The sequence below is a fragment of the Equus asinus genome, chromosome 1 (assembly GCF_041296235.1).
Source record: "Equus asinus isolate D_3611 breed Donkey chromosome 1, EquAss-T2T_v2, whole genome shotgun sequence".
Classification (NCBI taxonomy): domain Eukaryota; kingdom Metazoa; phylum Chordata; class Mammalia; order Perissodactyla; family Equidae; genus Equus; species Equus asinus.
Window position 1 is genome coordinate 27,324,986 of NC_091790.1, and position 23,036 is coordinate 27,348,021.

Consider the following 23,036-nt stretch of genomic DNA (forward strand, 5'->3'; position numbering starts at 1 on the left):
AAATTTAAATAGAGGTTTTATAGAGGAGGGTGACAACAGGATCTATCTTTAAAGGTTCATTTTGCTATTCTGTGAATGGCCCGTTGGGAGCTCGAGTGTGATTAAGGAGACCAGTCACAAGCTTTAATCCACTCCAGGTGATGGAAGAAGACGAACTGGATGGGGGTAGAGATAAAAACAGCGACGGAAGAAGTTAGTTAACTAGACAGGACTTGATGACCAGCTGGATATAGGTGGTGAGGGAAAAGGAGACACTAAAGAATGATGTTTAAGCTTCAGGATTAAGCAGTAAAGTAGATGGTAGTTCCATGTAATGAGAAGATATAGGCTGATATGGAAGCAAAAGTTCTGTTTGTAAATACGAAACTTGAAATGCCTATTTAACACTCAACTGGAGATGTCAGGTAGACAGCTAAATATGAATCTGGGGTCTACTTACTCCAACTTATCCTATAAAGCTAGTAGGAAAATTATTCTCCCACACCATTTTCAGAATATTTTTCTTCAAGATGATTATCTTATAAATTTTCAAACTGACTTGCTATATGCTTTCAAATGATGGGTCTGGGCCTCTATTTAGTACTACTTCTCTGCCCATCTGGTTTTGTTAGGCTCTTGGTTTAGGTCTTTTCTCTGGGATTCGAATAAAAGTCTATATTTTAAGTGTTTATAGTTTATAAAGAATCTAACCTTTCTTATCTCATTGAATCCTCTGAACAACCCTGTAAGGTATACATAATACAGGTATTATCTCTGCCAATGGCAGTACTTTAGGGTAGAATTAAACAAAAGATAGGAATTTGTGCCACTAGGTTAATAAAGCACTTGAATACTTCTTATGCTTAGCTATCCAACAAGAGCCAGGTTTGGTTCAGCCACACTTGAAAAATCAAATGATAATAAAAAAACTTGGAATGCAAACAACACATCCCCTTAGGGACAAAAAATATTTTACTTCTGAAGGAAACTGCAAATACTCCCCCATTTCTTAAGTAGGAAACTACCTATATAGTAATCTAAAAACCACATCTTAAAGTAGGACAAAATAAATCACAGAAAGTTAAGTACTGGAGTTGACTGCTAGAAACAGGAATCAATTCCAGAACGAAAATCTTAGCAATTTTTTCCTCCATAGCAGGAGCAATTGTGAGTGAAACAGCTGTTCTGCTGGAGTACACCACACACTACTTCAGAGGAAAGAAGTTCTTCTACTTAAAACTTTGAACCTTATTAACTTTTACAGTTAACCGATAAAAACACTCTCCTTAAGCAAGCTGATTATGCATGGTCATTTTGGGTTTTGGCTATTCCTGTATCCTCTGTGGCTGCTAGGTTTACCCTGTATTTTGAGGTGTTTTATGAATATTAAGAATCACACCATATCCAACTAGTGTGACAACAATGAGCCATAAACTTTTAGTAACATACAATTATCAACTGAAACAAAAATGGAGAGGTGGTGAGAAAACCATAAACGTCAGAAAGTGTTTTAAGAAGCTAAGGGCTCTTACAGCAAAGAGCAGAGGGAACTTGCAGACTGTAAGTCACAAATGATAGTCGTGTGGTGTAACCTCCAGGCTTCAGTGAACGTCTACACTACACATATTGTCAACACAAGCACTGGGAAGGGGACAGGAATACTCAGGCTGCCAAGGAATTCCCTCTGACACTAAATGAGTTTATCAAGGAAGGGAGTCACCGGTCTCAACAGATTTCTTTCCATATACACAAAACTTATCTATTTTGAAAACGGTATCAGTGACATATTACGAAGGGGGAGAAAACAGCAACAAAGTTTAAGCTACCAAGGACAGGATCATAACTCTATTTTATAGCATGTATCCAGGGACTCAAAGCAGAAAATGCTCTTAAACAATCTAGACTCACAAACAAATGGATTTGGTTATTGTCCTTCCAAATCCAGGTACTTCTTTATTGATTTAAAATTGTATTTTAAAATTTACCCACAATCTACTACTCTAGGGAAACTTAATATTTTTATTCTGATCTAGATTTTATTATGAATGGGATTTTTCCTTTAAGAGTTGTTATACAATTTTATATCCTGTTTTTATGAAATATTCTATCAAAAAATTTCATATTATAGTCCTTGAAACTCTAAAAAGTGATTACATTCATTATATAAATGTTTACTGAAACATTATCCCTAGGATAGGTTTTAACTAACAAAGTCTGCCCTCCTGGAAACTGGTGTGTCTGTGTGCGGGAGGGATGGGGTGGGTGGGAAAAGCCGGCAACAGACAATTAAGCAACTAAAACAAACTGATGACAAGGACTTTCCAGGAACATAGTGCAAGGGTGTCAAATTCAGTTTGGACTGGTGATGAAGAACAGAACAGAGAAGGCTTTGGGGTATCAACACATAATAATATGCAATCTGAAACCCAAAGGATAAGTAAGAGTTAAAGAGGGGACAAAGAGTGAAGGTGATTCTGAGAAAGACAACATGTTCAAAAGTCTAGCATCAAGAGTATGAAATAACTAATGAAGCTGTAAGGTAATAACAGTTTGCAAGCCATGTGCAAGCAGTGGACATACTCCTTGGAGTAACTGGAAGTCACTCAAGTTTTTTAACCTAAGGAGAATCATAATTAGATTTCTGTTTTAGAAGCACCACTTCAGCTCCAGCATGAGGAATACTTGGGAAGGTAAGACTAAAGGCAGGAATACCATATAGATTAAGAGGAGGTTATAGGTTCCTAATCCAGGTAACACACAGTGGTATCCTGAACTGAGGTAATTTCAGTGGGGATGGAGAGATGAGAATAGAAAAAGAGATGGTTAAAGGGCAGAACCAATTGTATGCGTGTGGAAAGGTGGCATAACATTTTAAACATTCATAACACTTTAAGTCTAAACCAATGCTTAACATTAACTTTTGGCTTTTTTTTTTTAAGATTGGCACCTGAGCTAACAACTGTTGCCAATCTTTTTTTTCTTTTTCCTGCTTTTTCTCCCCAAATTCCCCCAGCACATAGTTGTATATTTTAGTTGTAGGTCCTTCTAGTTGCGGCATGTGTGACGCCTCTTCAACGTGGCCTAATGAGTGGTGCCATGTCCACACCCAGGATCCCAATCAGCGAAACCCTGGGCCCCTGGAGCAGAGCGCGTGAACTTAACCACTCAGCCACGGGGCCGGGCCCCAACTTTTTGCTTTTATAAAGAATACTGGTGCAAATTACTTTCCCAATTGGAGATTACTTCTTCTGAATAAATGCCAAGAAGAATTTCAGTTATTTGTTTAGTCCCCACATCATTCTAGAAGATGCACACACTGTTAAACTGTGCCCTGAAAAGGCTTTTCCAGGGGACATGGTTACACAGAGGTATAGGTATCGGCCCCTTCGATAACTTTATTAAAAAAAAACTTAAAGCAAAATAATTGCTAACCGAACGTAAACAATGCTACTGATTTCCTTGAATGGAGGCTTAAATTGGGGTTTTCCTCAGGTATTTTCAAGAAAGAGCTGTGATCTTCCCACTTTTTTTTCCCCATGAAAACTGACATCTGCTGAGGTTGTACTAAAATATGGCAGTTCACTAAAAAGTCTATACTCGTGGCAAACTTGATGATTGCTCTCTGTGCCTGGAGGCGTTCATCTGACAAGCTAGCTCAGTAACTGCAAAGAAAAGATTAGAGAGTACAAATATTGCTTGTATTCTGACCGGTTTTAGTACTACTGACTGCATTTGTGTATTCTATAGATACACATGTGTGTATGTGTAACATCTATGTATGTACACATATGTGGGTAGAATACATAGTTTCTAAAAGTTACTTGTACTTTTACAGTTTTTCTTCTTTTCATCATGGAAAATATCAGACATATATAAAATTAGTATACTCTTAAATGTTATATTCCAGTGACATATTTTATACTCAAAATACCTCTAATTTACAAAAGTAAGTAGCTAAAATGAAGTTCATGTAACAAAAGTATGCTTTAGAAAGAAATTGCTGTAATGCATTTTTTTAATTTAGGAGCACCCACAACAGATTAAGCTGAGTGGCTCAAAGACATTTTAATTGTCTTGTAACTATGACATGATCAACTCTAAGAATCGCTTCGTTACTTGGTTTTTAATCGACAGTGGCAGGACTTATTCGTCTCAGCAAGCTCCAGTGCTTCCGTTTCGTACGGTTATCACAAGTGGTGGCACAATTCTTACCACTGGCTTCAATACACACACACATGCTGGTATTTTTCTAACAGATGAGTTTTCATGATAAGAAATGGAATTAGGAAGCAATAACTTAGAGAACAACATACATACTTACTAGCCACTATTGGTTAAAATTTCATTGACGTTATACAGGTAAGCAGCTTTTGTTGAGGTGGTTGGTGCTTTAAATATTTGGTATGAATATTTAAGAAACAATTTGCTAGTAGTAAAAAGAAAGGCAACATTTCTGGTTCCAGAGCTAGAAGTAATTCAACTCTGGATCTGTCCTGTTATAATTTGGTTTTCTAGTATCAGATTTATAGCTTTTTCAAAAACCTTTGATTACTGAATTTCCCATAGGAAAAAGCAACTTTGTTACTGTGAGTTAGAAACTCTAACTTCCCATGAAAACGTTTTATAAAACAAAAGTTTTTAACAATGAAAGTTTTGATTGCACATTATTAGGAGCACACCTCTTCATTTGTTGCAGAGCAAATCGTGTACTTTAATTTCTAAAACCAACTACACTATTAAGTTCCTGGTATATATAATACTAATAAATATTTGTTCAATGAATATAAGCAGATGCTTACAATTCCTGTTAAAACAATAATGTGCTAGATTAAAAAAGAATAGGACTTTTTAAGAAGTTATGAACAACACAGTAAACCCAGTAAAACACTACTACTGTAGTGCATAGTAATACACATCCATTTAAAAACCTTGACAAATACTGTGTAGTATTTTTAGGGAATAAATCTCCTATTTGCTGGTCTTTCACTGGAAGTTTTAAATTGTTCAAAGCATGGGAGTACTAAGAGAAATCTTGTGATTTTTTCTGAGCCTTTTCCCACCTTATTTTCCACTACAAAACCTACTGTCCACTTCCTCCACATCCACTCCAGAAGTCACTATAATACCCCAAATAAACCAGGAGAGTTCTGGGAACTGCCAAGTTACTTAATATAGGGGGAGCATAAGTGGGTAACAGAGAAATGGCATGAAACAAAGCTGGAAAGGTACGTACACACCAGGTGGAGACAGAGTATGAATGCCATGCTAACCAGTTTGCATTTTTACCATGCAGTGACAGAAAGCCACTGAAAACCTGAAACAGGGAGTGTGATATTTCTATATACTAAAACAATAGCTCTGACTACAACTAGGATGGAGTACCACTGAACCTAGTCCAAGAGCGAAAACAGAAAAAACAGAGTCGTGTGCTATTAAGAGGTAGAAACAAATAAAATTTGGTAATAAAATAGATGGGAAGGAGTGGGAGCACGGCAGAGGATAACAGAAGGCAGAATGAAGGATATATGACTCCTAGGCAACCAATGTCATTCACATAGAGAAAACAATGGAGGAATCACCATATGAGGTGGGCAGGGAAGGATGAGATTTTACTTGTGGAAATGTTATGTCTGAGATGCTGCTAAGTCATCCAGGGGGAGGTGTTGAAAGGACTGGTGATCTGGAGTTCAAGACTGGCACCATATTGAAGAATGATCGCCATGGCAGTGGTCCCTGGAGACATGGCTATGGATGAGGCTGCCCAAGAAGAACAAAGTGGAGTGAGAGAAGATTACTTTGGGAAGTATCTACCTTTAGTGGGAGCACGACATTTCTTAAGGGCAAGCATCAAGTGCTCAAATAAGTAACTGGGAAACATTAATTTGGTCATATTCGCATTTACATTACTAAATCTAAATCTTTCTATGTACTGAAGTCTTGGTTTCTAGCCTGGTAAACAGCAGTTTCTCAATAGAAGTTTGTGAAGTGAATTGCTTTTGACAGTCATTAACGGAGCCTTTCAGTCTCCACAAGTATGTGATAATTCCACAGATGCTAAATGCAGTAATCAAAGTATTTTATTTAAACAGAGAACACTGCGATCCTTCACAGGAGAACTCATAACATCAGTTAACATCACAAAGTAAGCTAATTCATGAATCTGCTAACTTGTTCAGAGATAATATACTGTGGGAAGAGGTTTCACGGAAATAAGCTAATATCAAGTCAGTTTAAAAGCATAACCTTAAAAACAATTCAATTCATATTTTATATTTGATTTATACATTAAAGATTAATTTTTTTCCACAAAGGCATTATAAGAAAAAGAAAACACATCTACTTACATACTTCTGCAATACAGAATTCAGAGTAATTCCCATAAAGGAAGAGTCTGTTTATTAATAAGTGTCACTTTTGAAATTAAATTTTCAAAATTCAATTATCAAAAATAGAGAAGAGGGGATGGCCCAGTATAGTAGTTAAGTCTCTATGCTCCGCTTCAGTGGCCCAGGGTTTGCAGGTTAGGATTCTGGGCGCAGATATGCATGACACTTATCAAACTATGCTGTGGCAGGTGTCCCACGTACAAAATAGAGGAAGATGGGCACAGATGTTAGCTCAGGGCCAATCTTCCTCACCAAAAAAGAAAAAGAAAAAAAAAAAACAGAAGAAAATCAAGCCATACCATGAGCTACCAAATAAATTTATCTGAAACAATCTTAATATTAAAATGCTTATCTGAATCATTAATATACTATTAAAATCTCACAATGGCAGAATCTGAATAATTTCACTTACAAATTTCTTAACACAAAAACATGTGAAATGCTGTCAAGAAAAACTAAATAAGGGGTTAAAAAATACAAGCAAGTTAAATAAAATAAGGGGCATTTGGGTTTAACTTTGTCAATTCACTTTCAATGAATATTAATACAAAGTGAATGGATTACACAAATACTTCACCTATATATAAGGAACATAATGCTACTTACCAACCATCAGAAGGGCATGCAAACAAATTAAAGGGATGTATGAAAATAATTGAACTAAAAAAGATAAGCTGAGAAATCACTCACCTGTTTTCCTATGAAATACTTTTAATTCTTTAGTAAAAAATTAACATATTTTAAATTAATTTTAGAGTGTCTGTGTTGAATATCATATATTTAATAGGAAAATATTTCCTAAAAAACTAAAATGCATTATCCCAGCCAGTGGGCAGCATATTCAATTATGGGATACAAACACTAATATTTAAGAATAAACAGGTACAAGCAAGTGCAAACGCTATGTAATAAATTCAACATGCAAGTTCTGAGGGATGCATGGAATACAAGATTAAAATGGATGGACTTACTATATAAACAGTGAAAGTATTTCTTAGGGAGAAAAGACAGTGCCCTATTATTCTAAGCCCAGAATCCCTTGTTTGATTTTTGCAACACCTCATATAAGCTATGTAAACTGTTTGTGAATCCCAACAAAATTTTGTATTTAGAGAAGCTACTCCTCAATGAATCCTTGTAAGAATGAAAAGAATGATTTTCAGAAAGTCTGTATTTGTGAGAGCTTGTTCATAGTTATCCTAGACAAGACATATTTTATTATCATCACCAAGGAGCTTCATCAAACTGAAGCTCCAGGTTTGTGGAAATGACCCTCTGTTAGTTTTAAAAAGCCTGACCCACTGCCAGACAAAATTATGGCTGGACAGAGAGTAAGAGCTCATACAGCTGCTCCGTGATTTATAAAATTTTGGTATTACAGTGACTTAGGTCTTAAAACCTACACCTTGTCACACTTCTTAACTTAATCTGTCCGTATGGATTGCTATCCAGAGAGACAGTACTTTTAATTACTTGTGAAAATTCTAGTTGGAACAATGCTCCTGTGGCTTCCCTAATGCAGCATAAACAACACAGCTACAATATGGAGTGGGGCATAAAAAGATACTGATGTAAAATCTGATTTAGTTTTATTTATTAGCATTGTCCCTTTTAGCAAGAAAAAATTAATCAGCACATTTCAATTTCTGCAAGTGCTTTTCTCCCTCCTCATGTTTCCTAAAGCAGCACACACCCATTCCCATCAGAGTGCCTTCCACATAGCATATAACGTTACGCCATTTTGATCGCAAGAGTTCTAGGGATGTCTGGCAAGGACCTCTATGATGGTCTTTGTATTCTAAACTTAAATGAGATTCTAGAAAGTTTTAACTGTAACTGGGTCAAGTTTTATTAATTTATTAAGGTTCAACGGTAATCTTAGAACTACAGGATTTTAATCAGACTACTTGGATATATAATCATACCCTAAGGAGTAAAGATTAATGTATAAACAAAAATACATTTATTGTACTTTAAAAAATATTTATTTCATACCTTCTCATCTGAATTTAAAAATCATTCTGCATACCTGCATCTCCTTATGAAACATTTTCGAAAGATGTATCTACGTTTTCAGGCCACTAAGGTTAGAAACAACCAAATTTTTACCTTCATTATGAAACTATAACCTAGTGGCTTCAAAATGTTAATAGACTTCTCCAAAGACCTTATTTATTATGTGAGAATATTTTACAATCTCAAAACTTTAAACACTTAAATTTCACTGAGTGTTTTTCCTGGAGGGCAGATATAAACCATCAATGCAAGAACTATTATTATTACTGATATCTTGGGGACGAGTGAGGTTATACAAGCATAAGTGATTTTCATTACCTCAGGTATTTAAGGGAGCATTTTCTCACTAAAAAGTCATTACACTAAAACCCAGTTCTTCTGAGAGACAGGGAAGAGCTGAAGTGATCTCTGAAAGTATTTACACGCAGCCTGAAAAATCTAATTTATGAGCTCGAGTACTTTGTTTTCCAAAAAAGCGGTAAACGTTCATCTTACCTTGTGAGAAAAATATGACAAGTGTAAAGATATATATTTATTACATGCACTGAGAAAAATTAAAGTTACTATCAGGTTAATGTCTATTGAAACAAAGCAATCATTTTAATAGCATTATTTGAAGATATATTTAATTTAGAAAGGGAAATTTATGTCTGGAGTTGTCATTTTTTCCCTCCAGAGATTTCGAACAAAATCTCCTTCCTTAAACATGCTATTATACTGTATTTAGTGAAAATACGAGCCTTAATAAGCAGACTGTCTGCATAGGAGCACGGATCAACTCATTCTCATTAAGAATTTAAGATATCAGCCTTCTATATAGTCCTGTTTATATGAGAGGAAGCAAGGACTGGCTCCTTTCAAACTTGTATTGTATGAGTTTATTCAAACCCGCCAAATTGCTTTAAGTAAACGCCTCTCACATTTGAAAATTCCCATGGCAACTGATTTAGCTTGGCAGACAGGCGGACCCAAATTCAATCCTTTTATCCTACAGCTAAACCATTACAATGGTAATTCTGCTCTGACACTCTGAAGAGACTGCTAATTACTGTATGCTGGGTCCCAAGACAGATTTCCCATTCAGATTAAAATGGTTGTGCATGGCGGAAAACAGGAGCAACATCTTTCTTTACATGAGAGAGATGCTCTCTCACACTACAGCTCTATCAAGGAGCAAGTACATTACAGCTAGATGTCTTTTAGTATATCTTTTAATACCTTACCTTCTTTTCCAACAATAAAATAAAAAGGGGGCCAAGAATACCACAGATTTCAATTACTGATACTCTGGTCAAGAACTAAATGTGGTGTTACCACTTCATTAATAATCCAGTTAAAAACATTCACCTCCAAGATAAGATTAGTTTATTTCGAGTCATTATCTCTCTTCCTAGCTCACTTTAACTCTTTTCATTTACTTTCAAGTTAAAATTAATACACAGTTAACTATGAATCAAATGCATATGGCATTAGAAGAGAATCTTGGGGAAACATGAAAAGCAAACTTCAAAAAAAAATATTTTGTGACGGATCTTTTTTTCCAAATTTTGATGACACTGACATCTGCAGTTTTTTAAAAAAGTGAATTAAAGTTACTTTTGTTTTGATAACTTTTTTTTCAAATTTCATAATATTCCTTGAAATAACTGGCAACAACTTTAAATTTCAAAATCCTCTTGGCTGGGAATTTATCAGAATCTATTTGATCAATTTTTTAGTTTAATATTACTAAAGTCTATGTATATAAATGCTTTCATAAAGAGATCAGTTATATATTCAAAATTGATTCATGTTCAAGTTCCCAAATACTTATAAAGCAAACTTTAAAGGAAAATAAAAGACCAAAAAAAAAAAAAGGATATGCTCCTATCGATCATAAAGTTAAAAAGCCTGAAATAAACACTTCATGAATTGTCTGGGGCTGGTAGCACCTGGTGTGCAAATGTCTGTCTGGAATTGTGAGACAATGTAAACTTTAGCTGCCTGAAATCACTTAATTTCTCTAATACAAATTTATTGCCACTCATTTAGTTTAGTCTTTTCAATTTAGTATTCTATCTCCCAAACAGAAATCTTTTACCCTCATTCCCACTGAAAGGAAAATTTATAGTGAGAAACAGGAGATTTGGGCAAATATCCCTCATCTCTACTTTTTCAATCTTTACATCAACAGACGCCAGCGCAATATTTCCCTGCTTCCACTGTTCCAGTGTTTTTTAGGTCCCTTCAGAGAAGATTAGAAAAGATCACGAGATATGTATCTATATAAGGTCTTAACTAATGCTGAGAAATAGTACTATTTATTATTTTCCAACTAACTAGAACGAAAATTAATTGAAAGAGGGATGTGATATCTGAAATGGTAGATGCACTCCCATAGCGTGTGTGTGTGTGTGTGTGTGTGAGAGAGAGAGAGAGAGAGAGAGAGAGAGAGGACCAACAGACTTTTATACATGTTACTTCTTAGTAATGTTAATAAATTGTTTCATAATTTTCTTGATTATGCTGCTATAAAAATAGCCTATATTGATGACATCATGGACTATCACTGACGGTACATTTTGTAGGCAGGGAACAGAAGTACTTTCTTTTGGCGGGGTGCCTCCTGTGACTAGGAATTGAACTTGTAATTGACATGGCCAATGATGTAGCTGAGGTAAGCAGTCCACATATATAAAAAAACAAGAGGAGGAAAGAGGTAACATAAGTCTTGCACTTCCACATAACTAAAATAAGAATTTTAACCTTCACAAAGTCCTTCAAAGGCAAGTAAAGAATAATAACCCAATTTTACAAATAAGGAAATCAAAGCTCTGAGCTTAAGTAACAGTCTCTGATGACGATTTGTGTAATCTTATTGCATTCCTTACCATTTTAATGACCTGAAATGCACAACTTCCCACCTCTAAAATGCATATACACTGACCTCCTCTGTCTCTATGAACGCTGTAACTTGAAGTTCCAGCTCCAGTCTCACCCACCTAACGTGAGTGAAGTCTTCTTTCCTAAGCACCCCAGTCCACTGTGACACGTTCCTCTGAACCTCCGTAATATCTGCTTTAACACTGACTGCCACCTATATACTGCTTGCTAGTACCTCTCTAGAAAATGTGCTGCATGAAATAATTGGCATTTTTTGGGAAAAAACAAAGACTTCAAAATTAACACAAGGGGAATGTTGCCATTTATAAAACAAAAAGTGAATTCTTTTAATGATGCCAAATCCCATTCATATAGGTTATATAAGCTATACATACACACATGTAAACAAGTGCACACATGTGCGTACACCATATTAGTTTGCCATTTCAGTGTCTTCAAGGAGAAGACACTAGTGTGCATATTTTTACAATAAATCATCTTTACACATCTCTTTCAGTAATTAACAAAACTAGGGAAAAAATGCATAAGGATAGGAGATCTGAACATTTTCAACCACCTTCATCTAAATGACACTTATAGAGCACATACTCAACTGCTGCAGAACACACATGCTCTTAAGTATACATAGGTTATTCACCAAAATAGACCATATGCTGGACTATTCAAAAAGTCTTAATTAGACTCAAAAAGACCGAAATCTTACAGAATACATTCTCCGAGAAGAACAGAATTAAATTAAAAATCAGTCACAGTAAGATAAAGAGAAAGTCTCAAATATTTGGAAGCATTTGGAAACAACTCACGGGTCAAAGAAAAAATCATGAAGGGAATTAGAAAACATTTTAAACTGAATGGTAATGAAAATACACGTTATTTTTGGCATGCAGCTAAAGCATTATGCAGAGAAAAATTTATATCTTTAAAAAATAAGGGTCTCAAAAGTAGAAAAGAAAGGTCTTAAATCATTGATCTTCCACCTTTAAGAAGTGTGAAAATAAAATTAAACCCAAATAAAATAGAAAGAAGGTATAAAAGCAGAAATCAAAGAAGTAGAAAAGGAACAAATAGAGAAAATCAACAAAAACAAAAGCTGATACTTAGAAAACAAAATTAATAAAGCTCTAGAGCTAGATTGATCAAGACAAAAGGAAAGAAATCACAAATTACTAACATCATAAATGAAAGAGAGGACACTACTACAGATCCCACAGACCTTAAAAAGATAAAAAGGGAATACTATGAACAACTTCATGACAAAAATTTTAACAAATTAGATGACAAGGACAAATTCCTTGAAAAATACAAAAACAAGAGAGAAAAATTTGAGAAGTTCTATATTTATGAACAAATTCAATTTGTAATTAAAAGCCTTCCCACAAAAACACAAGGAAACAAAAAGATAAGCCACAGGTTAGAATATTTGTCTGATAAAGGATTTATTCCCAAAATATGTAAATAACTGCTATAACAAAAAGACAAACCAATAAAAAAAGAAAGATTTAAACAGATACTTCATCAAAGATGATATATGAATTGTGAGGAAGCAAATGAAAACATGCTCCACATCATTTTTCTTCAGAGAAATAACAATTAAAACTACAAGTGAAATAAAAAAAAATTGTGGCTTATTTCTTCAGTGCAATACTAATTACCAACAAAAAGGAACAACACACTGATACACGCAACAGCGTGAATGAACCTCAAAACAGCCACGATGAGTGAAAGAAGGCTGCCACAAAGAAATTTCATTTTTATAAAATTAGAAAAGGCAAAACCAAATCTAAAAAGTTGAACTCATACAACCACAGAACAGAATAGTGGCTACCAGAGGCTGAGGGGTGGGGGAAATGGGGAGATATTTGTCAAAGGGTACAAACTTCAGTTAAAAGATGAATAAGTTCTGGGGAATTAACGAACTACATGGTGATGATAGGTAACAACATTGTATTGTACACTTGAAATTTGCTGAGAGAGTAGACCTCCAAGTGTTCTCACCACACACAAAAGATAACTGTGAGAAGATGGATGTGTTAACTTGATTGTGATAATCATTTCACAGTGCATATGTACATCAAATCATCACACTGTACATCTTAAAAAAAGATCATTGTACAACCTAAATATATACAATTTTTGTCAATCATATGTCAAGAAAGTTGGAAAAAAATAAAGTTTTGAGACCATAAGAGAAAACAAGGTGCAAAACTAACACGAGCAGTTGCCTGGGAGCAGCATGGGGAGTACTTAATTGATGGCAAAAGGGTAAGAGAGAATTTTTTAGAGAGATGGAAATCCTGATTGTAGTAGTGGTTAAAAGTATATACAGTTGTCAAAATTCAAATTGTACACTTAAAACTAATGTTTTATTGTACAGTCATGCACTGCATAACTATGTTTTGGTCAATGATAGACCATATATACAATGGTGGTCCGACAAGATGAGCACTATATCACCTAGGTGTGTAGTAGGCTATACCATCTAGGTTTGTGTCACACATTCTATGATGTTCGCACAAGAACAAAATTAGCTAACAACACATTTCTCAGAACGTATCCTTGTTGTTAAGTGACATGACTGTGTGTAAAAAGAAATGGAAAACACCCTCAAGAAGAGTTTTCTTCCTTACTGTCTTCAAAATGACTATTCTTCAGCAGTGAAAAAACAGCTCAACTGTATTTAAGTTAGACTCATGACTTTCAATATTATTTCTCCAACAGGTATCTCTACAACTCTAAATGTGAATGCACCCCAGAAAAATAATTTGATGGTCAATAAATTTGGAAATGGTTCCTACCAAAGGTTCACAAATCTTACTAGTTGTGTAATAAAGGCTTCCTTAACCCACACTATCTATGACAAGTGTCTCATGGAAGAGTTAGGGAAATGCCACTGTCCTAAATATTAAAGATCTTGCCTTAAATAATTTTCTGTACCTATGGTGCCCTAAAACACAGTCAAGCTAGAATAAGTCTTTGTTAATCTGAATAGAATACTAGAATAGTTACACTTGATAGCCAACAGGCGTCTCAAACTTACTAGGTCTAAAACTGAGCTCTTGATAATCTCTTCAAAGTCTGTTCCTAACATCTTTCTTCATCAAGGTAATAGCAATTATATCCTTCCAGTTGTTCAGGCTAAAAACCTTGGCATCAACCTTGACTCTTTGCTTTCTAACATCCCATAGACAATCCATTAGCAAAACCTGCCAGCTTCACTTTAAAAATATGCTCAGAATTAGACATGCCTCACTTCTATGGCTACCTTGGTCCAAGCCATCATTATCTCTCATCTGGATTAATGCAACAGTCCAGGAATTGGAAAACGTATTCTATAATGAAACTCTTTCTATCATGAACCAGATTAATAAATGGCTTTTCTGGGCATATGGTCTCTGTTGCAGTTACTCAACTCTGCCACTGAAGCGCAAAAGCAGCCAGACAATATGTAAATGAATAAGCACGGCTGTGTTTCATTAAAACTTTTTAATAGACAGTATTGACTTGAATTTCACATAATTTTCATATTTCATCAAATATTATTCTTCTGATTTTTCTCCCCCACCACTAAAAAATGTACAAACCATTCTTAGTTCATGGGCTATTCAAACACAGGTGGGAGGGTGGATTTGGCCCATGGGCCATAATTTGCAGACTCCTGTGAGAGCTTCCTTCCTTCCATTCTTGTGCTCTCTACTCTATTTTAAACAGAGCAGGCAGAGTAATCCTATAAAATATGAATCAGGGGGCTGGCCTGGTGGCACAGTGGTTAAGTTTGCACACTCTGCTTCTGTGGCCCAGGGTTCACGGGCTTGGATCCCAGGCGCAGACCTAGCACCGCTCATCAAGCCACACTGTGGCTGCATCCCACATAAAACAGAGGAAGATTGGTACAGACGTTAGCTCAGCAACACTCTTCCACAAGCAAAAAGAGGAAGATTGGCAACACATGTTAGCTGAGGGCCAATCTTGCTGACTGAAAAAAAAATCAGATCATGTCACTCCCCTCTCCTAAAAGCCCTCCAATGGTTTCACTGATGCTAGACTAAAAGCTAAAGTCCTTAAGATAGTCAACAAGGTCTTGCACGACGATTGAGCAACTGTTCTAATATGTACATGAGCATATCAAGATCAAATTAATTACAGGCAGATTTAGATACTGTGTTATAAAAGACAAAATGAACTGGAAACTAGTAACATAATATCAGTGTAACAAGAATAAAGGAAATGAAAACATCTGATGACAGAACTGAGAAATGAGTAAATTAATACACAAGCTTTCTGTGAGGATCAAATATATAATAATTTGAATTTATCAAAATATAAAAATAATTTGAAAAGTAATATATAAAGGTAAGAAATCATTATGTCACAGTTCACAGAATTCTGTATAACTAAACATATTAGGTAAATGTTAAGTCAAGACTATAAGAAGAAATTCAGCCAAGAAATTTAACAATCCAAGTTATTTTGAAGGGCTCACAGAAAAAGTGTGAGAATTATGATATGAATAACAAGCATTAAAATGTCATCTGAAGAAAGTTTTCTAATTATAATAAACAAGTTCAACATATATGTCTAAAAGCCTAAGGTTTACATACATAAAATAAATAATCTATTCAAAATACCACTTGTCTAATTACCAAATAATAATTTATCATAATGACTATATTAAATTAGTAACTGTATCAAAGAAGTTTAATTAAAGACACAAAAATTTGTAGAAAAGCAAACAGTACTACTTTGCAATAAAGCTTACTAGCAAACAAAAATGAACAACATATCCTGCCTTAAATATTTAGCAAAAATTAGTGAATAATTTATATTGTAAAACTCTGTAAGAATCATGAAAACTACAATTTTTCTACCCAATTAACTTACATAACAAAATAGTTACTTAAAACCAGAAATCACAAACCCCTAATCATTTCCAGGTAACATTAATTTCCTTATAGGGTGAACTTGAAATAAGAAGACCATCACTGTATCAAATCTTGATATTAACGTATTGTTTCTCTCTATATAAGCTTTGCTTAACGTCCTACCGTCATACTTAGGAAAATTTCATCACTCAGTTTGAAGATTTCCTCATAATCATTTTAGGAGAAATTACTTCTTTTGCTCATTTCCCTCTACTGCATACTAATATTTCAAAATTCTTTCACCCATTTATAAGCTAACTTGAAGACAAAAATATATACATGAGAAATTTTACTTTATAGTTACATGAAGCTATCCAAAATCAATTTCATCAACATTTTCCTTCCTGACTTTAAATGTTTTCACAAATACTTACACTTTGTTTACAATTAAAAGCCACTTCTTCACTACACACCAAAGAGTTTCATAGCAGATAACTCACTTGTTACTCCATTTTCAGAGAAGCCAGTAGTATCAAGTTTGAATTTTATTCTAAGTGAAATGGCAAGTCACCGATAGGCTTTAATATGATTTACACTTAAAAAAAATCACGCTAACTTAAGGGAAATGAACTGAATGGAGTAAGACTAAAAATGAAACGAAAGATGATTTCAACTAGGGTAGCAGGAATATATGTGTTCAAGAAATACTTTGGAAGCAGATTTGTATCAGCAGTTGTTTCCTGCCAAGGATGACCTAAGTCCCCAAAGATTAGCAAAATCAGGACACTGTTCTACAGTCCTTTTCTATGAGGAGAGTGTAACTGAATTTTTCACAAAATTTCACACTGTAATTATACCAGTGTATTGAAGTCCTTAGGAATCTGAAGGAGGTAAAGATCAGGTCCACGGAAGTGAGATTTAAACAAGTGGACTGAATGTACTTATAATGGCAAGGATATTTTAAGCAGATATTTGATGGTGACAGATTTAGATTGGTCAGATAAAAATACTATATTTAACTAGAGAAAGAACTCTTCCCTAGTTAGGCATGGTTATTTTGTGATTTAAGAGACAAAAGAGATAAAAACAAACTGATTATTAAAAATCAAAGAAACGTCTGAAATAAAAATGGTATTATTTTCAGAGTAAACAAGTTCGCTAGGTAAGATACTATCAGACTCTACTAATGAATCAAGTGTGATCATCTCAAAATCTTTATTACTTTTGCAGTGGAATTAAAATGCTGAACTGTCCCCTGAAAAAAATAATTACTAATTGCTCTAACAATGCTAAAGTTTCTCTGACTTCATATGCTTGTTAAAAAAATAACGAGAAAAGAACCTACTTCATAAGGTTGTTTTGAAACTCCAATTTGGATTTAAAGAGTTTGAACTGATTTACTAAACATTAAGTTGCATTATGGAATTACTTAAGTAGTATTAATGGAACTTATGGTGACACATTCAGATCATTAAAATTATTACAAAAATTAGAACCATGTCACAAGAAAAGCAGGCACAATCTTTATCTAGACTATTAACCTTAAAAATCAGATGTAAAACATAAAATGGATTAGTTATTACACTTGGTTATGAAATTAATTCAAGCAAAAAGTCTACCACTCTCCATTCCCCACCTGTAGGTCCCTCAAGATAGGGTTAGATATTTTTCTATATAACATTAAACCAAGTGGGCACAAAATCATTAAAATACACACAACTCTCCTTCTACATCTTTCCAGGTAAGAAACATTTACACTAAAATAAAATAAAGACAATTTCACACTTTAGCTATAAATTCATTCTGTAAATGATAATGTAAACTGAATCATACTCCCCATAGAAACAATATGAAACTAGGAATTATGTACCAGTTCAAGACATAAACATAAAATATAAAAGTATAGTTTTTTGTTACAAAAATATCTATAGTATCACACAGCACCTTAATATAAAAACTGTCCTAAAATAACAAATAGTTGTAAGAACCATGAGAATTATTTTATTCACATTTTTGTAACGAAAGGTTTTAAAAAAAATTTTAAAAAGCAAAGATTAAAAACTTTACTAATACCCAGGGTTTGAGATTGTGTTGGGAAACAGGCATTTTCATACAACACTGGCAGGACTGTAAACTGGTATAAACTTTTTGAAAAGCAACTTATACATTTTAATACGAATGAAGCATTATAATGTAAAATGCACTTACCCTTTAACCTAGTAATTCTACTTCAAAAGATTTATCCTACAAGTATATATGCACAAGTTAATTAACGCTGCTTGCTAAATTTATGCAGCATCTTCTCACTGAAGAGAGGAAACTGTCCTCTGCTGGGCATTCTGCTGTTGCATGTTTAGGGAGGTACCCTCACAAGTTCCAAGGAACTACCATGGAGTGGGAGGCTGATGTGGAGTGGAGAATCAGATCAATGAAGATGAACCAATAAAAGAACTGAGAGGCTGAGTGTACTGAAGAGATTATTTACATAAATAAAATCTTAGGGACCGGACCGGTCCGGTGGTGCAGCGGTTAAATTCGCACGTTCCACTTGGGCCACCTGGGGTTGGCTGGTACAGATCCCAGGTACGGATCCCAGCTACGGACATGGCACGGCTTGGCAAGCCATGCTGTGGGAGGCATCCCAAATATGAAGCAGAGGAAGATGAGCACGGATGTTAGCTCAGGGCCAGTCTTCCTCAGCACAAAGAGGAGGACTGGCAGCAGTTAGCTCTGGGCTAATATTCCTCAAAAAAAATAAAAAATAAAATCTTAGAGGAAAAACTTTCAGCTTCTTTTCCTCTTGCCTCATTCTTTCTTGAACTTGAGCCAATCAGGCTTTTAAACTCACCATCCAAAACTTTGATCAGCAAGGTCACCAATGACCACTACTTGCCCAATCCAATGGTTAACTCCTCATTCTTATCTTCACTGAATCATCTTCAGCAACAAACGTCCTCACTTGGCTTCTAGGACTTCACACTCCTGGTTTACCTCCAACCTCAGCGGCTCCTCTCCTTGGTCTCCTTTGCTGGATCTTCCTATTTGTCCTGACCTCTGTTTGGTAAAGTACCCTTTGCTGGATCCTCCTATTCTTCCTGACCGCTATGTGGTAAAGTACCCAGGGACCCCAGGGGCTCAGTCCTCAGACTACTCTTCTATATATTTATCCAGTCTTCAGATGATATCGTCCAGTCCCACGGTTCTAAAAGCTTTTGATATGACGATGACTCCAAAATTGACATATTCTTGCCCCATCTTCTCATCTAACCTGATTATTATAATCAAATGCCCATTTAACATTTGCTATCTCAACTTTTACACTTCCAAATTCAATTTCTTGACTTCCCTTCCAAATCTGCTCTTCCAACAGTGTAAACAGAAGACGATTCCAATTGCTCAGGGTAAAAATCTTGAAGTCATCACACATACCACATCAAATCAATCAAAATTACTGTCAGCTTTACCTTCAGAATAAATCCATAATCTGACTTCTTCTCAGCACCTTCAACACTAGTCCAAGTCACTTTCATCTCTTACATGAACTGCAAACGCTTGTGCATTGGCATCTCTGCTTTCACCATCACCCTCAAAGTCTATTCTCTATTCAGAATGATCCTTTGAAATATCAGATCGTGTCATTCCTCTCCTTAAATTCCTCCAACAGCTTTTCATCTCAGACTAAAATCCAAGATCCTTATCATGGTCTACAGGCCTCTGTAAGCTGCCAGCTCTTCATCCTCCCTCTGACTCAACCTCCGACCTACTCACTAAGCTCCTCACAGGACCCCGTTGATATACCTCAAACACGTCTCAGGGTCACTGTACTTGCTGCTCTCTTTGCTTAGAAAGCTCTTTGGATATTCAAATAATTGTATCACATTTCAATTCGTTTTTTCTTTTTCATAAACTTCACCTTCTCAGAGGCATTCTCTAATCATCCCATATAGAACAGCATTTTCTTAATCCAAAGTTCTCTATCCTCTTACCCTGATATTTTTTCTTCACAACCTAATATAGTTTATATTTGATTATGCTTATTGTCAGTAATCTAACCCACAACCCATCCCCAGAAGGTAAGCTTCATGATGGCAGGCACTTTATTGGTCAGCTTTATTTATTGTCTTTATCCTCAAAAGCTGACACAGTGGAAGCATGAAATAAACATTTGGGAAATGAAGTACAAGGCCCAGAGGTGAGAAAAAGATTGGAGTTTCAAGAAATTCAAATAAATATAGAATGACTCAATCTGTGGGTATGGTGTGGAATGTGTGTATATTATGTGTGTACTTTCAGTATGAGGGCGAGTGAGAAATGAAGCCTGAAAGGTAAGGTATGGCAAATCATGAAGCAATTTGTAAGGACACATTAAGGAATTCTGCTTTCTTTTCTCAGAGTAAGAGGAAAGGTATGAATAGACTGCAATGTAAAGATAGGGTTGAGAGGCCCAAGACTACAAGCAGGGATACCAGTTGTGGGGTTCTGAGAGGATTCTGGCTTGAATTAGGGTAAAGAAAAGTGGGGAGGGTGAAAGAAAGTAAGCAAATTTGAGAACTGTAGGAAGTAAAGTTGACTGAGTTTGGTATTTTTCTGGATAGAGATAACAGAATATTGATGAGACAGGAAAGGCACAACTAAAAATTTCAAATACAAAGGGCTGTTAATTCACATGTTAGATAAGCAACTGCAACTGAAATGGTCAAAAGAGCAAAATTCTCAGCATCACTATTCTTAAGATAAATTTTGGAACATGAAAACCACAAAAAAGTTTCAAAAGGCTTTCATGTAATACAAGACCAAATTTAAAAAATCTACTGGCAGCTCACTGGAAGGGCAATCTGAGGTTAGACAAAACACAAATGCTGATAAGAAATGTGTTCTCTCTCCTGCAATGATTCTGACACCCCTTAGTCAAACTCCACTGAGTTAGGGCGATGATTCTTTTCTGCAATTCTCAATTCAAGATGAGGGCATCTTAAATAATACAATCCAAAATAATTGCTGGTCTCTGTATCATTCCCATTATAACTTTTACATGAACAGCAAAAAAATATCAGAATTACCCAAATTCATTTATAGGTGAATTCTTTTGTCAATATTTTCAAGCCAAAAAAAATTTTCTTGAAAATATTTAAGCAATGATAAACTCATGAGACTAAACTCATTATAAACTAAAATACTGGATTTTTTATAAAGGCCAAATAAATTTACTTAAAAAGAATAACCATGAGTTGGGAAGGAACTTACATTTTCTCCAATTTTGAATTAATGCATTCTTTCTAAATCAGTATTTGGAAAGAATAACACATAAACCTATACAAGTATAAAACAATAGTATTTATACAACATCAAAAAGCTGCAGCAAACTTTTATGGAACAATTATGTGCTGGCATTATGCTAAGCATTCTCCATGTATCATCTCATTTAATTTCACAAAAACTACATGGGAGTTTAATGATGTTCCAATGTTACAGATGAGAAAACTGAGACAGTAAAAGGTCATAAAGATGGGATTCAAATCTAGAAGTCAGCTCTCAAATACGATGTATTCTGTCTCCCAAAAACCTATTTAAGTAAAAACCCAAATCACTTGATAGTTCAGGATTGTAAAGCTTCTGTTTTGTTTAAATCCTTGTTTATCCAGACACCATTACCAGACATGTATAGTAACTTTCAGTTTAATTAAAATAAATTTCGATATAGCATCCATGTTACAATAAACCTATGTTATCAAATGAACAGGAATAAGAAATTACTGCAAGCTTAAATCACCTTATAGAACCCATACCTTAAAGTATTTTTATTCCATAATTTGTAATTCTAAGAAAATTTTACTACTTCAGAGGTAGTAATTAATAACAATCCTAAAAATACTTCTAAAGGATACAGATCAATCATCAAAAGTACTGTTTTCCTTTAAAATGTAAATTACATGAAATTTTTAAAAAGCTTCTGTCATTTTTTATCTACTGCCACCTTTTAATACTCAAAGATGAACAATTTTAAAATCAAAATGGTCCTTAGAGGTCATTTGCTCCAACTCTCATTTTGTAAATGAGGAAACAGACCCAGAGAAGTTTATAACCCTTCTGAAAGACACATAACTGGTTACTAACACGGCTTCTAATTCAATGTTCTTTCTCAGGTTAATAGCTTTAGAAGTAAAGTAGCTTACAGAATGATTAGAATAATCTAATAGGTAAGAGTTTTAATTATTAGACATTGGTCTATTTGCTAGATTAGGTGAACTCATTTGCTTAGTATTATATGAGCTGAATACTTTTGGCTATACAAAGCAATAAAAATCTTAATGTTAAGTAACTTTTTCTGTTTATGGAACTAACAGTCCAGTATGCTTAGAAAAAACCCTTTTCTATAGAGCTTTTCAATACTGCACAATTATTAAGGAAAAGGAGAAACATTATATAGCATAATAGTATATAAATACAGATTTTAGCTCATATTTAACCTGTTAGTTTATATGCCTCATAAGATCTATTGAACAGTTAATTTTGTCAAGTAAAAAGAAAATATTTATGACTTGTAAGTTTATGTGTAGAATAGACTATCTGAGAAATAAAGAACAGCAGATGCCATACTCATTTATGTAAAGGTTAATAAATTTTTGTTGGACAGAATACTAACAGTATTCCTAATTTTCTCAATAGTAGGTTAGGGTCCACATTCCCATATATTTTTACTAATACAAAAAATATTTTAATAATGACTTAGAAAGCCAATCATTTATTTTTAATTTTGCATTAAAAAAGATAATACTCTGGTAGTAGTTCAATCATCATTTCTAAACTAAAGGGTTCTGGAAGAATGAGGAAAAGACAAAGGTAGGTGGGAATAAAGAGGGGGAGATGGAGAATGGAAGGAGGGAAGATGAAAACATAGAGGTGTCTGAGATTA

General features: G+C 34.7%; 1 protein-coding gene across 16 annotated transcripts in view; it reads right to left on the minus strand.

Annotated features, from left to right (window-relative positions):
* Positions 1 to 23,036, minus strand: part of QKI (QKI, KH domain containing RNA binding) — a 152,529-nt gene that overhangs the window by 20,136 nt on the left and 109,357 nt on the right. The window lies entirely within an intron of this gene.